Genomic DNA, 11,685 nt, shown 5'->3' with positions numbered 1-11,685 from the left:
TAAAATGACATACATTACTCAACTAAAATCTGAAAAAAAAAAAAAAAAAAAAAAAATTTATTGGGGGAGGGATACTTTTAAAATTTCCTACATCACTGGCAGACACTGTACTTAAATCTAATTATTCATAAATTATGAAAATGTACATTTTAAATTTTATAAAATACATAGATACATCAAATAAATGTATTTGTGAATAGAGAGAGAATTTCAAATAAAAATTACTGAGATAACAAAAAGAATTAAAAAGGTCATTTATTTTCTCATTTCTGAATAGATAAAAAATATTACAAAAGTGATACTTTTTTTAATTACACATAATCCAACCATTACCAATCTACAACCCACAAACCAATATCAAAAGCAACTGTATTTGTGTTGAATCCCATTGCCTTTAAGCTGCTTAGGAAATAAGAAAATGTTTTCCTTGTGTGTTGCCTTGATACAGATTCTAAATGTGTAGTTCCTTCATCTTCTAGGGTTAAAAAATATAAATAATGTATGTGATTAAAAAATTTGCTAATAAAAGTTGAAATCTGAATAGCAGTTTACTACTATTCTTATTTAATGCAAAATGTAGTAATCATACATTATCAAATTTATGTAATAGAATGAATTTAAAACATGTCAACTTCAATTTAATTCCATTAATTTACAATTAAAATATTGAAGATTTTTATTATAATTACTGGAAAACTTATTTACCTCAAAACTACATATTATCTCTGTAGTGGAATTTTTTCCCCTCATTTTGTTTTTATTTTATCAAAACATGTAACATTTTTGGTGTGAATGAAATCTGTTAGAACAATTTTATTTACACATTTTTAAAGATATATGCTGAAAATAAGCTGTCTAGTTTTATTATGATATCACTGTTAACTGCTGAGCATAGCAAATTTTTTGTCGTTCTTCTCCCGTTCTGAAGAAAAGAAACCTGTGTCTGATCACCCTGAAAATTTAATTCAAATTTTACACAACTGTTTGTTTCTTCTTTTTTGCCTAATCAAATTGTAAGGATATGTAGCTCTTAGCTAATAATCAGTTTTATAAAAACTAGACTCGATAGATATAAACTACAGTTTTGAAATTCTGCTCATTCATTAAACATTAATTTAATAATAAAAATCTATGTTTTCAAATTTAAATTATTTTTCTTACTTAAATCTTTTTCTTACTTAACTATAAATAGTATAAATTTAAGAGAATAAATATTTTCATTATTGAAAATTTGTGAAATATATAAAAGCTATAATAATACAGCTTTTAAATACATAAAACATTAACATAGACGCTTTTATTTAGATACAGATTTCTATTATTAATTTGGAATTTATTTTGAACCGATTAGTTATATTTTGTTATCTTACTTATTAAAAACTTTTTTTGTTGTTCTAAATCATATTTAGTTTTACCAATCATATGAAAAGATTATTAATTCATGACAGCTTACCCTAATTTTTATTATATAGTTATTCTGAATAAAAATATTATGAATTTTCAGATATGGCATATATACATTTAAAGAAATACCAGTTTGACGGTATAGTGGTTAGGGGAACCTACTGTGGTACCGAAGGGCTCGGGTTTGAATCCTGGAGGAATCATGGTTATAACTATCTGTCCTTTCATAGGAGGTAATGGTGGCTACCTCTGCTGCCTTCTTAGGAGTGGCCAATAATGAATAGGCAAGTGCCTCCCATTGGATTAAAAAAAAAGATATATAAATCTGAAAGCTTTCAGATTTTACACTGCACCCAAAGGAGCATTTTTTTAAAAACAATTTGTGTGTTACTTTTATTCATTAAATATCATGTTATTCACAATTAAAACCACATAAAATTAAATTCAACAGTAATATTATGAAATATTTAAAAACAGCATATCTTTAGAGTTTTCAATAGACAGTCTTGCACACTGGAGATAAAAATGTTTTTTTTTTTTTTTTTTCTGGACAGTGTTGTCATTGCTTGCTTTAAAATCGAGTTTGTTAATCAGAAATTTGTTAAAACTTTACAAAATGTGAAACAGATAATAAAACAAATTCAAAATTCAGGCTTCCAGGCCATGTTCATGTGGAGGATTACGTTATTCAAAATTTGATGGCTCTAAATACTGTCTTTTTTCACAACGTGAGAAACATACCTACATTCATGCACATTCTTCTTTATTTAATCTCATGATCTAAAATAATACAGGGCAATAATATTTGGTGGCAACAATTTAAAAAGTGATTCAGCCTTTTACAGTGAATCAACACAAATTCATGTATTGAGAGTAATAGCTCTTTTGAGCTAACGCTCCTTGAGCTTTAAAAAAAAATTAAATAGACTAGAAGGTTTGAAAAACAAGAATTCCAACTATGTAAATTATATAAAACAGATCACCGCCTTAAATTAATTTACTACACGACACTGCCAAATTAAACTCTAATAATAAATGATGAATAAGAAATAAGGAGAATGAAATAAAACTGTTATACTTGAAAAATAAAATTTTTGGCCTTTTCGTGACACTATTCTGAAGCTCTCTAAGTAACTGAAAGTACTATGTATCAGAGGAATTTTTATTGCCTTTAGACATAGTATCAAGAAACATTATGATAGTTATGAGGTAGAGTTGTCAACTTTTTTTGCCTCCACTAGAATCAGAGCACTTTTGATGAGCATTATGATAACTAAGAATGAATTTATAAAAATTTTGCAAACAATTTTATTATGCATCAAGCTAATAAACAATTGCACATGTAATCGAAATTATTACTAATTTATAACCAGAGTCGTAGCTAGTATTTACAGCGCCCAGGGCAACTGAAGATTTCATGCCCCCTACTGCTTGCCAAAGATGGAAAACATTTAATTCTAAAACGTCGTAACATCAATTTGGCGCCCCTTGGATTCTGTGCCTGGGGACAGATGTCCCCCCTTGCCCCCCTCTAGCTACACCCCTGTTTAACTCATGATCTAAATTACAAAGATTCTAATCATCAGTTCTTTACAGACACACACACACACACATATATATATATAAATTTTTACTCAGTGCTGAATGCTTGATATACTAAGAATAAATCAAAAGTTTTTTTTTTTTATTAAACATGTATTAATTCTTTCTTAAGCTATTATCTGTATTTCAATGAATTTGGTTTTTGCTTCATTCCTCAGATATTCACTTTTCCACAGTGAAAATTTTTGTGTTTTTTATCATTCAAAGAACAAAATTCATCATCATTTTTTACATTTATGCAAATTTGAAGATGAGTAAGAACATTTTGAATTTATTTAAATTATTATTTTTTCAAGCAAAGTAAGAGCAAGACTAGACAGACAAATAGTCTGAAATATTGATATGGTTTTAATGCAGCAGTAAAGAAGCTCACAGAAATTGAGTTATATTGGATTTTTTTCTGAACGATAGGTTGTAACTTGTTTAAAACATTATATACTATTTTTTTTAATGTATCCTTCTTTCTTTGCAAAATTTTAATCATAGGTTCTTTAAATGTATTATATGATTCAATCTAAAAGTCTGAAAACTCAGTGTTTTTGACATTTCAATAAAAAAATTAACAATATTAGAAAATTTATGATATGCTGCAAACATTTTATGTGGTTCTAATCATTTAAATAGGTCTTCAAAACTTTATACATTTCACTTGTACTTTGAGCATAACTTGTAATTCGTTTGTAATTCCTATAATAACAAGTTAACAAATAAAGTTTATGTTTTAGTATTTCATTACATTCAATACTTAAAAGCCAATCAAAAAAAAAAAAAAAAAAAAAAGTATTCTTTTGGCAGGAAACAAGCTTCTTTTGTCTTCTTTTCATTTCTGTTAATCTCCACATGCACCTTAGGTATATTTAGTGAGCTGCTTTCAATATCAAAATCTGAATATTACTAGGTATCTCATCAGCTTCATCCATAAAATATATTTTTATGTCTCTTCTTTGAACAAATGCAGATAAGTGTCCATAAATCTTCACAGATACCTTGTCCATATCTAACATATCACAAACACATTTATTGCCAGTATGGATTATACGGTTGGTGCAGTTTACTTTCAATGCTCTTTCCATTATATAACAAATTCATTACAGTTTTGTTCTTCCCTAATTTACATTAACTATGCAATAAGATGAAATGTTTACATTTGAAGAGTGAAACTCAAAGCTTTAGAAAAGAATCAAAACATGAACACCACCATCTTATGAGCTTGTCCCACAAAATCTAATTTTTGATGGGGACAAAAATATCTAATTACTAGAAGCATTTGTATGTTATAATTTGCAGTGCAGCATTATTGGACAGAAAAATTCGGATACTACTACACTTTTTAAGTGCATCTAATATGTCACATACATTTCTCGGTACTAAAAATTTTATGCAATTGACTCTGCCTCCAATATACTACCATGTACATTGGTGGGAAAAACTAAAGGAATAACTATAAACCTCATATAAGTATTACTTTGCAGCTAAGAACTTTGAACTTTTATTAAATCTTTATTTAGTTATGCCTGACATATCTTCAAAATGTAGAACTCCATGTCTACAAAAAATAAATGTGAGTAAGAACATTTGAAATGTGATACTAGAATAGGATAAGGAAAAGATAGTGCTAAGTTTTCAGAGATATACAGAAAAGATTAAGAAGGTGCATGGACACATATGACTGAAATGCAAGTTTTACAGCAATTTTCTGCACTTTGTATTAGACTGTCCAAGAATTCTAGACGTAACAAAGTGTATTCATGATGAATAACATCTTGAAGCTCCTAGAAGTGGCAGCCAGTAATGCTGTCCTTCTTGTGTTCCACGTGTCTTCTATTGCATTTAGATTTGGAAAATATGGAGACTACATAATCAGTTTGGATTCCTTCATAGACAAGATCATTGTGCAATGCAATGGAGACAAGTATTATCATCCATTAGGAAAATGATATTACCAATTGTACTTCTAAACAACTTGACTCGCGAGTAAGAACATTATCTCTGTATATTTCAGGATTCATAGTTGCACTAGTAAAAATGTGTAGGTCAGTATAGCCATTCAAAGTGATGCTTACCTATACCGTGATTCTATAACTTTATATTGATGCCTTTTAGGGATACTTTCATTCTTATTATATGTGTTTACCCCCTCCAGATTGTCACACATCTGGAATCACTCTCACAAAAATTGAGATTTATCAGTAAAGAAAACTTAGAAACAGGCTGTAGTACTCTAATTACAATCATCTCTGCAGAAATGTGATGAAGTTAAACTCACAACCTAAGTTAATAATACACAAATCATGCTCTGTTTTATACGACCTGTTACTTACAGTATATCTGGATAGTTGAACTCTTGTAGCTGGAGCAAATTCCCTTACAATCACAGCTGACATAACTTGTGTATTTCTTTAGACAATCATTACAAAATAATGGTTTCGACAGTCCATGGTGGCACGTTTTACACTTTGATCTGGTTGCCCGCAAAAATCATGAATGTTTTTAAAATATTTTCACGTTCTTGACATGACACTGTCTACCCTGTTTCAATTCTTTCAATTGCACGCCATTTCTTACAACCCTCAAATGCCTTTTCAACAATATATTTGACCTTCCAGATGCAAAAATTTTACCTAATTACTTATAAAATAATTGAAATTAGAATTTGTACCCCCTTGCATTCCACTCCTTTCTGTGCCTGCCAAAAGAACAGGTGCAAATATCTGCATGTTTCTTTACAGCAAAGATGAATCCCATTGAACTATATGGATAGTGTTAGCTTTGAGCTACCAACCAATTACCTTTCATTGGCTTTCTAGTAATAGAATTAACATACATTTTTAATGTTGTCCTTTAACTTTTCCTACCGGTGCATTTCTTTAGCATCTCAGACATAATTATATCTTTTGCAAAATTTATTTGCATCTCTATGCTGCTGTAAACTTAGAATAGTTCTCATAGTATACACTACTAACTTTCCTTCTGCAGTTCTATCAGCTTCATTACTCATGCTTGGACACTGAAAACAACTTGAGATCTAACAGGCCTGTTTATTCCTCTAATTCTGCTTTTGTGTTGTGAAGTATTAGTGTACTAAAACAATCAATGTTATCAGTAGCAGATGTACTGAATTCATGTTTACAAAGTAATTAATTATATGCTTGTTATTTTTAATGACAATAATCTACGTACAACTTTCTTTACACTTTTTCTGATAAATGCTTAACATTTTACTTTTTTTTAAAAGGTAGGGTTTTGGGTTCGCCTATATTATATGCTAGTGTTATTAAGAAGAAAAAATGAATAATTTCAACATTACAGAACCCCTTCCCCAAAGAGCAAATGATGAAAAGTACAAATTATAAAACACAAACTGAAAGTAGAGTTTGTAATCTTACCACTCAGTATTGATGAAATTATGCTATTAGTGTTATGTTAGTTGTACAAAGATCACTAAAAAATTAAATTTCTCTAAAATATATAGCACATAAAAGGCAGTATGTTGTTATTTTTTGAACTGTAGGAGTTATGAACTCCCTGTATGAATAAAAAATGAGTTATCGCTTAAAAATTCAGCAGAATATGAGTTCTTATATATACAAGAGAGCTAGCAACTCTATGAAAAAGTCCATTTTAAAAATTCCCAATTCAGAAAATTCTCTTCATACAGCATCTATTTTATGAAACCTATCAATTTCAAATTATATAAAAAAATAATGTGATCATTTAATTATTTGATACTTCTCTAGAATTTATGCTTATATAAATTACTTAATAATTATGTCTTAAGTAAGTTTAATTAATATAAAAATAAAATAAATTTCCAATATTGATAATGAAACAGCTCTCAAGATTATACTGAAACTTCAGTGAAAAGATTACTTGCACCACATGATAAACAGTTAAAAATTGCATTATTCTTTTGAAATTACTTTTATTCAAATATCATATTCATTTGTAAATTCTATATTATTTATTATCATATTAGTACTTTATAATTATAGCAGCAGCCATTTTTGTAAATGGCACCAAGATTATCAATAAATTGTGAATGCAAGCTATCTTCAAATGGCTGGAAGTCCTAATGACAACAATTTAAAGATTGTTACAGAAGAGCTCTGAGTAAATCGTGTCTTTTTATTATTTTTTCTTATAAATGTTAACATTTCATGATCATTTACAGTTCTCTCATCATGAGAACTTTGAGTATTTTGCATGTTAATGCATTTCCTTTTTTCAAAAAGAGAAAAGAAAATGTTAACAATACTTGATTTACCAAGAAGTGAGAAAAATTATACATCATTCTTCCAAGAAAAATGCATTTTAGTATGTAAATTGCATTTGGGTATGTAAAAATGCCCATTAGATAAAACTACATATCAGTGAAAAGCATATGGAGGTGAAACATGAAAAGCTGCAAGTGAAGAAAAAGCATATGTTTCGATAACTTAAAAACACTGTTTGTAAAAGTACAGCAATTTATTTACCACTGAGTGGATGCTCTGTTGTTAATTATGTGGTGGGATATGCGACTAAAAATACATATCTTGACTACAACAGTTTTATGACAGAGATTTGCTCTCTACATCTAATCCAACAAATATATTAATCACAAAGAAACTCAAAAATGCAGACTTTCATGATAAACCATATATTTCATTCTGTTCAACCAACAACAGTTGCTCATATACAGAATATTGAAAGACTATGGTGCTTTACTCATGGAGGAATTAAAAATAAATGAGGTGCAGTTTGCCATCATCACAAGTTTTACCTTGTGGAGTTTATATGACCACAGTCCAACAGATGAGAAAGTGCTTCTGATGCCATATTAAAAGCAACTGCAGAAGGATGGCAGCCACAAAGTATTATCAGAAGTAAACAATTTAGCAATAATCCTGATGCCAATTTGGCATTAAAAAAATGGGAGGTATAACAATATGGGAATACCACTATCTTTTATACTAGATTAACTATGAAAACATATGGTGAAAAAAATCATAATACTATTCAGTTTTGGAGTGTGGACCCCTTATATTTCTTTCTCTGGCATATTTTTGATCAGAATTTGTATAAAACTGAAGTAAAGTCATTTCGTCATTATAGCATCATATGTACTGTCTGCTTATTATTTTTCAAAGGTTTTTACATATGGTTTTCTAATTCTGTGCATTCACATATATTTATATGAGGCTTATATACTCAGATATGAAGAATAGCAAACCACAAAATTTCACAGAAAATCAAATATTTTGAATACTGGATGTAATGAAATTATACAATTTAAATATCACAAACTATGATTCATAAATAGCAGTTCCCCCCGCCCCAAGAAACAAATATATAAGATTATAAAGAAAAAGGTACTTACCCACATTCTTTCAGACAATTCAAGTAAAAAGAGAGAGGAGAGAAAAAATATTATTAAATATATAAACATAAGAAAATTATAAAAAGAATGTCAAAGATGTTAAACATTTGGCCAAGAAAATTTTTAAATTAATGCTTTAATATTAAAACACAATACATAATTTCATGTTTATTTTGTTAAAAAATCATTCTGAAGAGACTAACGTTTACATACCATAGAATTTGTAACTATTTGTAACATACAAACAACGATTAAACATAAATAGTTCATTAAAGATTTAGATTTATAAATAAATGGATCTGCCAAGTTTCAGAAAAAGAAAGCCATTAATTTATTCATAATTTTTAACTCAGAATTTAGTAGTGTTTATTATTATTGTTGTTGTTATTATTATTACAAGCTAATCACATCATCAATCCCTTGAAAATTTTCATTTTAGATAAAACTGAACTTTTAGGTATATATTCTGCTGTCTTTTAAAATTAATTTTGAATATATATAAAGAATTGATTTATCCCCTTTTCCTCAGATCCTGAGTTTAAATGCGTTGCAAAGCCTCACCATTACTGGTTTGTTTACAACATGCCCAAAGTAAATAGGAATAGATGCTTAAGAAAAGCATTTATTGATATTTTCTGCCTATAAGACAACAACAACAAAAAAAAGTTGGTTCAATTCTAGCACTTATAAGTGATAATAGCATATATGCACAGAACATAATGACAGAATTAGCATTGGGATTCGCTTTAGGGAAAACCTTATTGATCGGGTACTTGAAAATAGTGTATATTATTTTTGCTTTTAATTAAAGAGCATAAAAATTATTTTATAAATCATTTCATTGCTGGATATATAGTTTTGTTGAAATTAAATGTTTTTTATAAAGGCATTCTTACATTCTTCAGAAAATTTCCTATTGCTTATCTGTTTCTGACTATTATACTTTCTTCTTGTACTTGTTTTTGATTTGAATTACGTTAGAGCTTCATATAGGAAAAAATAAATACTTTTTTTTAAGTGTCTCAAATTTGTTAAAAAGAAAACATTCTATTTATGTGATTGTTAAAAAAAACAGCTTGTAAACAGTCATTGACTTTGTACTCACTGATTCTCTTTGGTAAAACTGAAAATGACTTGTGGACTTCAAAATAGCTTTTTTTTTTTTTTTTTTTTTTTTTTTTTTGTTAAAAAATTAATCTTCAGATTTACCTGAACTTTGAGGAGAAAATATTTTAGTCTGGATGGATTCTGAAGATGAGACTCCTTTTATATCATGACTGGCTGATGATGAAATTATTTAAATGATATTAAATCGAGTAGATGAAAATTTGGATACTGAGTCTGAAAATGAGTGAAGTAGAAATTTTTTTCAATAAGAGTCTAGTATTAGCCCAACAGTATCTAAACTTTCTAGAAAAAACACCAGAAAGGCAACAGAAAATAAGGAGATAATATAGACTTAAATGAAAAATAATGAAAGAGAAACTTAAAGTGTTAAAACAAGTAATAATACAAATGATATTCCAAAGGCATAAAAGTAATTATTTATAATATTAATATATGTATTGTAATATATTTAAAAAGAAAATGTTTTATACTAAATTCATGATACATGAGTTTGTTTTAAGTTATTTATTAACAATAATCAAATATAGTGTAAAAATTAAAAAGAGAAACGTATATAAAACTCAGACATATAATCTACAAAAGTCACTAATTATCACATTTCTTGCTGTTTAAACATGCAGATTAAAGGAATTCTATTGTATTGAAAATTCATAGCTTTTAAATTATTTTACAAAAATGCTGTATGGATTATATATTTGTATAATATCAAATAGACATAAAAATTAAATTTACAACTATTAATTTTTCTAGAAAATTTCACACCTTCTTTTATTTGAACAGTTCAAATGATAATCACTAACAAAAAGTGGTTAGCAAAATTACTGGCTAATTTTATTATGAAATATTACATTTATTTGCTTAAGTGAAAAAAAATATTACATTCTACCTTAATTCAATAGTTAATTATATTGTTAAACTTTCTCAAACACAATGAACCCTCTCCCGGTAACTCTCTCCTACAAATAACAATCTTTGAAAATGACCAGCACTTCTGAGAACATATACAAACATAATGTCGATAGCATTTTCTATGATGACTATATAAGATAGTTCTCCCGCCTTAGGGTGGTGGTCAGCACGCTCGACATTAATTTGAGAGGCCCGTGGTTCGAGTCCTGGCGAAGGCATTGCTCATTTTTCATCTCTCCTGATTCCGAAATAACCTGATGTCTCTACAGTGACGCCCAAACTAAAAAAGGTGGTGAATGATGATTCTTCACCACCAGAATTTGGCGACTGGGTCCCGATCTCCAGTCACCCTTTAAAAGGGGGAGCATATAAGGTAGTTCTCCTGCCTTCTTAGCATGTAGTGTAGCGGTCAGAATGCTTAACGCGAATTTGAGAGGCCCGTGGTTTCGAGTCACCGTGAAGCATTGCTCATTTTTCATTTCTCCTGCTTTAAAAAAAAAAAAAAAAAAAAAAAACCAACATCTCTACAACTTCTCTCTAACTTGACTGAGATCATATCTAATTTTGTTACCAACTAATGGACCTTAAATGTTACACAAATTAAAGAGTATATTTCTGATTCTTATTGTAACATCAAAATTATATTTATGGAATAAACTATTAGTTGTTTGTTTAAACAAATAGTATTGTGAAGTACACACATCAGCTTTGAATTACGGAACAGTTTTCTTAAAATGATTTAGAAACATTACTGTTATTTGAGCTGGTGGTTTGTCTCAAGGGAGATTGACAGATCTCAGTAAATGAATAATTTAATTAGTATTAAATGTTTTTGAAATTTCTAAAGAAATTTATGTGTAAAGTTTGTTTAAATTTGTTTTTATTTTACTTTAAAGATCTCTCTTCCATATTTTAAAATATTATTTACCAAATATAACTTCGAAAAATGGGTATACAATAGTACCTGTTTATACATTTATTATTTTTTCTGAAGTATTCACTATATAATTAATTTGTAATATTACCAATATAAAGATATTATCAACTGATACACTACTCGACATTGAAAATGCAACACCAAGAAGGACTGGTCAGAAAGTGATGAAATTTGGAAAAAAGAGACAGCAAGCAGCAGTAAGTGATCTTTATTTAAAAATGATAGTCAGAATACAGAACGAGAACGGCGTCGACTCAGTAGGATGTAGGACCACCGCGGACAGCGATGCATGAAGAAACACGTCTAGGCATAGAATCAATAAGAGTGTGGATAGTGTCCTGAGGGA

General features: G+C 28.7%; 1 long non-coding RNA gene across 1 annotated transcript; it reads right to left on the bottom strand.

Moving 5' to 3' along the window:
* Positions 1-237: 237 nt before the first annotated feature.
* Positions 238-6,744, bottom strand: LOC118186507 (uncharacterized). Its single transcript, XR_004757784.2, has 2 exons — positions 5,328-6,744; positions 238-475 (listed from the first exon to the last, which is right to left on the bottom strand). It is a non-coding gene; the product is annotated as an uncharacterized LOC118186507 (long non-coding RNA).
* Between the last annotated feature and the right edge of the window lie 4,941 nt (positions 6,745-11,685).

The sequence above is a fragment of the Stegodyphus dumicola genome, chromosome 2 (assembly GCF_044657685.1).
Source record: "Stegodyphus dumicola isolate Sdum_Otavi_A_Nest chromosome 2, ASM4465768v1".
NCBI classification, from domain to species: Eukaryota; Metazoa; Arthropoda; class Arachnida; order Araneae; family Eresidae; genus Stegodyphus; species Stegodyphus dumicola.
The sequence above is the reverse complement of the archived record's forward strand: the minus strand, read 5'-3'. Positions and strand labels throughout refer to the sequence as shown.